Source organism: Manis javanica, chromosome 1 (assembly GCF_040802235.1).
Source record: "Manis javanica isolate MJ-LG chromosome 1, MJ_LKY, whole genome shotgun sequence".
In the NCBI taxonomy this organism is placed as follows: Eukaryota; Metazoa; Chordata; class Mammalia; order Pholidota; family Manidae; genus Manis; species Manis javanica.
Genome location: NC_133156.1, coordinates 128,988,017 through 128,994,066, shown reverse-complemented (window position 1 = coordinate 128,994,066; position 6,050 = coordinate 128,988,017). Strand labels below are relative to the sequence as shown.

The following is a 6,050-nucleotide window of genomic DNA, read 5'->3' as shown; positions in this document are numbered from 1 at the left end:
GAGCACAAATCATAATCTTCCTTATCTAATAAATGGGCTCCCACTTACTCTACCCTTGAGGATTTGACTGCTGCCTTTCCTATTTGTCTATTAATCCCTATCATAAAATTTCCAACTTCTTGATGACGTATTCTTTTTACAATTCTATGCTTTCTAAAAGTATTTTTTAGGAAAAGGAAAAAAACAAAATTCCAATATGACTTCCTTTTAATAGGAAAAACCAAAGTTTTACTTGTGTTCTAGAATCTAGGTAGATTTTTCTAATGCTCCTCCAATATAAATGTATATTGTACATAGCATTTTACTTATTTTATAAAAATTTAATAGTTTATATTTCATTAAAAAGAGAAAGGAAAAATAACATGAAAATCTACAAAACGGGGTCATTATTGAATAAATGCATTGCATGCATAATTTCTATACATTTTTACTTTTATTTGTTGCACATACACTACTTAAATAGAACTAAAATGAGATGGTTTGAAACAATCTATCAGAAAAACATACCATTTTAATAATCTGATTTTTTATGTTTTTGTAATAATTTGTATTTAGATTGGTAACTCCATTTGTAAAAGCAAAAATAGGATTACAAAAGTGAAAACCATTCAGCATTAGAATGAAAAATAGGATTATCATGAAACTAAATTATGAGAGATATGAAATACAAATTGAAATGTGGAAAACAATTTTTACTATAATAACAATTTATTTGGATGTACTATGTTAAATGCCGTATTTAGGTTCTTGAATAAAAATTAGTTACTGATTAGCTAATAAATGTATTTTCCAGTTTCCTTGAGATTGTTGTTGATTTTTTCATTCTTTATACCTTCTTTCTTACCAATTGAATTATACTGCCTTGAAAACAGTAATAAAGAGGAAACATTCGAGCAGTTTCATTAACATACCATAAAATAAACCCAAATACACAAATATATGTTAGATAAATTATTATCTCTGAGTTTAAATAACATGGCAGTGTATATGTTAGGAATTTCATAGTATTTTTGAAAGTTATTAGTTATTTAAATAGCTACATTTATATATCACTAATATGATATATTCAGAACCTAACCACAGATAAGCTCAAATATGGAGGTACATTCCTTAATTTAATAAACATACATTCAGTGCTTACTATCTTCAGATTCTGTATTCAGAATAGTACATATCTATCAGGTAGGCATTCTTCTAATAATTGATTAGATTTGCAAATGCTTATTTCTTCAGTGACTACCTAACTCATACCAATAGGTCACCAACAAAGAAACACATGTCCTCTCACTTCTTTCTTTAAGGAGTGTTTTGGGTCTCTTGCTCTGTCTCATGCTTTCTTGGGCTGGAATACCACTGCTGTAGATGCCAGTAAGTCTCTAAGCAAGCTTGTAGGCAAACTGAAGGGTAAGAGGTTATATTTCTTGGAATGTGATTTTTTCCAGAAATCAATGTCCTTTTTTAAGTGTTTATACATTAAAATCAAGTGCAAACTGATAAACTCTCATTTTTATGAACACCAAGATATTGTCTTTCTAGGAAACTAATAATGTATTCATTTCAGTCCTAGAAGATATTGATAATTGACATAAATTATTGTCTCCTTTACAAATTTCCATATATGTAAATATATACATCCTTTTTTAGTAGGAATTTTTTTAATTTTCATGTAATTGAAAGTGGTATCTTGAGTTGATCCCATTAATTTTAATGTTGTTTTTGTTGTTAATTAATAAATTACTCTTATTTATCTTACTTCCTATTATAACTATTTGGTTAATTTATAGTATGTAGCTATAAAATATTGTACCTGGACTATACTTTTTCCAAGTCCTTAGAAAATATGTGTGATTCATTTAAAATCCTTTCAAAGATTATGTATTCAAATAAATATTTAAATTGATAGTTTTTAAATGTGAATAATCAATATCACAGCAGTAAATGCAGAAGAATAAATCTTACCTCCAAAAACACAATTACTTGTATTTTAACACTTTATTGCCATCATGCCACTATTTTTTCCCCTGGTGATTAATGAATGGGTGAAATAGGTGAACTTTGTTCATGTTTACCTTGGTGAACACCATGAAAGCTGTGAGACCCTGGGCTAGATAATGAGATATTCATCACAGTCTACTGAAATAGTACTTTACTATTCTCTTTCCTATTGAGGCATCTAAATTTCCAAAAGGTAGTTTTTCCAAGTTATCATACTTCATATGATATTGGACCATGAAACATTGATATTTAAATGTGCTCTTTTATGTGGGGCACCATATAACTATGGCTTTAGAAATAAAAAGTTAGTATTTTACTTCAAAAGTTGTGATCCTCATAAATATGACCTGTGATTTCTGTCATTGAAGATATGAAGATAGGGATCTGTAGAAGCCACATTTTTAACACTTGGAACTTATTCTCAGGAATTGTATGATAGTCTATCATATGCAGTTGCTAGTAGGTGTAATAGGCCACTACAGGAAGGGGTGGTGGGCGAATACAAAGAAACTTGCTTCTAATACCACCTACAAAATTGAATTTCTGTGTAACTTAGAACAAATTGATTTAACCTCAAAGAGTTCAAGTTTCTATGTCTTTAGCTGGGAATCATGATGTCAACTATTAGTAGTATTGGGGAAACAAATGAAATAATGTAAGTAATATCTTTCAAGAAAATAGTTTTGTTGGTAGGCTCAGTGTGAAATTAACGATAGCGATCTATCTCTTTCTATCTGTGTATATATAGAGACAATGGTGGATATGGGCTGGGGATATATAGGATTTCCATTCCCACCATTGTGTCCTAAAAGAGAGTATGGATGAGATTTTGATGGGTTTGACTGGAAAACCAGAATGCAAGTTGTCTATAAATATTTCACAGGAAGGAGATAGATGCTGTTTAAAGCTTTTTCTGAATGATATTGGATGACTTAAGTCTGAAAAAGCTGTAGACATAGAAAGAATTGAGTTTTGCATATTGATCAGACTTGTTAAACAGGGACAGAGGCAAAGTTAGGGACTGGAAATCAAAGGATACTGACTAATTATTCCTGCTACATTCACTCTAATCATTGTGGCCACCTCACTTAGATTTGTGACATTCATTAAATAAAAATTAATCTTAACATATTTGGGCAGGAGTGGAGGTGAGGTGGGAATGGGTGTCTATCAGTTAAAAAAATCCCTTAGTTATCATTATCTAATCAGTTGATAATAGCTCCATTCTTCCTTTTTCTTATTTTATCACCATCTAGCCTTTCCTACCACAAGCTTCAGACCTTGTTATTCATAAATGGCATAGCTTTGTGCATACTTCATTATTTTTCAAAAGTTTTCTTTATAATCAAAGGATAACTTGGCTGATTATAAAATTCTTGCATCACATTTTCTTTCTGTTGGTGTACTTTAGATACTGATCAAACTATTTTCTTACATTGAACATTACTGTGAAGAAGTTGAATATTTCCCACTAGTAGGAAGCATGATTTTTTTCCCTTGCCTGCTCCTAGAATTCTTTGTACTTGAAGCTTAACATCTTTAGCAGAACAGTCTTTGATTTGAAATGACAGCTATGAATGTCAGGTATCATTATTTCTTGGAAATCTATGAGCCCGTTCATTCTGCACATTCAACATGTCTTTGTTTCAGAAAAGTTTTAAAAAATAATACTTTTGGCTTTCTACATTTTAAATGTTTCATTTGCTTAGGTCTTGTTAAAAATACCAATGATACATGTTAAATTTATTTTAAGTCTGTCATTCTTTCCATGATAATATTTACATTCCCATCTCTCTTTCTCCTTTCCTCCTTCCCTCTCCCTTTTCTCTCTGATAATCACTCTCATAACTACTTATACATATCTTTTTATACCTATAGTAGACATTTATTTTCTGCACTCTCTATTTTTTTGTCATAGTATGACATTTTTCAGCTCAATTCCATATGCTTTGGGCACATGTAGAATCGCTTGGAACACTTGCTTCTCATTGTTCAGATATCTCTTATTATTTATGAAGTTGGTATCTATAAATTCTAGGAGAAAATGCTAACCCATTTTCTTCATTTTTCCTTTGTTTTTCTGTGACCATCCTATCATCAGAAATGCCCTCTTACTGATATAAGAAAAATATTTTATACCTAGAAACCGTATCATTTTCTTTATAATTATGGCCTAGCTTGCCGTTATTTTTGCTGCTTGTCAGAGATTTTGGCAACCATGGTAACTGGGGCTATCTGGAAATTAGATTTAAAGATGTTTCCAGATTCTTTCTCAACAAATTATTTGGTTGACAGAGGTAATCTTTGGTATTCAGCGTATGTTTGGCTGATGTGATTCATCACACAATGACATCCCTTGCTTGATTCAGCCAGTGTCTAATCCAGTAAAGGGAAGCAATTCAGTATGTAAGTATGTAAGGCTTGAAGTGTAAAACTGAGATGTCAGAAGGGCCACGCTCCTTTCAGAACTCTTGGGAAGAGCCCTCTCTTGCTTCTTCCTAGCTTCTGATGGCCAGCAAATCCTTGGTGTGCTCGACTTTCAGCTGCTTCACTCCGGTCTCCATCCTTCTTGTCATGTGGCCCTTTCCCCTGTGTGTCTATCTCTCTATGGCTTTCACCCCTTATATAGACACCAGCCATTGGCTATAGGTCTCCTCAAATAAAATTATGATCCTCACTTCAACTTGCTTAACTCTGTAGAGACCCTATTTCCCAATAAGGTCACTTTCACAGGTACCAGGATTAGGACTTCAATATATCTTTTGCAGGGCCACAGTTCAGCCCACAGTATTTGATACTATGTTAGTGTGGAGGTGGCAAATATGGTAGATTTTTAGGCCAATTGCAACCAAAATACAGTATATAGATTTCCATATCAAATCAACTAAAATATCTCGAACAAAATTTTCAAAAATGAATAAATCCTCAGTGTTGAAGCCACTCACCTGCTTGTTCCAATTTTTACTTAAATGTATGGAGGTCCTGTTGTGCTACATACAGTGTGTACCGGGGTCCTGTAATAACTGAAGGGGAAATTTTCACAATATCTGGAGGCTTTGATGTCCTGCAAATGAAGGTGAGGGATGTCCTCAAATTCCCTGGAGCAGGGACCCTCTTAGGTGGCACCAACTTTGACTTACAAGTGGAACAGTACATCTACAAAAGGAAAAGTGACAGCATATACATCATAAATCAAAAGAACCTGTAAGAAACTTTTGCTAGCAGCTCATGTATCGCTGCCACTGCAAACTTAGCTGACGTCAGGGTTGCATCGTCCAGGAATCCTGGAGAGTGAGCTGTGCCGCTCCCACTGCTGGCTGCTTCTCTCCTGGAATCTTCACTAACCAGACCCAGGAAGCTTTCTGGAAGCCAGGACTTCCGGTGGTTACTGATTCCAGGGCTGGCCACCAGCCTCTCACAGAGGCATCTCATGTTAACCATCAAGTACAGCTCTGTATAACTGTGACGTTCCTCTGTGACGTATGGACACTGTACCTACCCAACAAGGGACTCAATGGGTCTGACGTGGTGGCTGCTGGCCCAGGAAGTTCTGATAACCAACTTAATTCAGCCAATTACTGTTCTTTGTTTTTAAATTAAGATGTATTTGGCATATAATATTGTGCAAGCTTAAGCCGTAGAATGTGTTCATTTGATGCATTTGTATATTACAATATAATTACTACCATAGAATTACCTTTATTCTTAAGTATTATATTTGTTTTGATGCAATTGTAAATGGAAGTATTTTCTTAATTTCTCTCATAAGTTATTATTAGTGTATGGAAACACAGCTGGTCTTTACATATTGATTTTGTATTCTTCAACTTTAATGAAAACATTTATTCTAACAGGTTTTGTGTTGTGTATGTGTGTCTGAAGTCTTAAGGGTTTTATGTATATAATAGCATGTCATATACAAACAGAGAAATTCTACTTCTTCCTTTCAATATGGATGCCTTTTATATTTTTATGCCTAACTGCTCTGGCTAGGATTTCTTGCATTATCCTATAAATGAAAAATTAAATAAAAGTGGGGATAATAAGCATTCTTA

General features: G+C 33.3%; 1 pseudogene; it reads left to right on the top strand.

The window, feature by feature from the left end:
• The first annotated feature begins 2,606 nt into the window (after window positions 1-2,606).
• LOC140843859 (small ribosomal subunit protein uS2B-like) lies at window positions 2,607-5,590 on the top strand (annotated as a pseudogene).
• The last annotated feature ends 460 nt before the right edge of the window (window positions 5,591-6,050 follow it).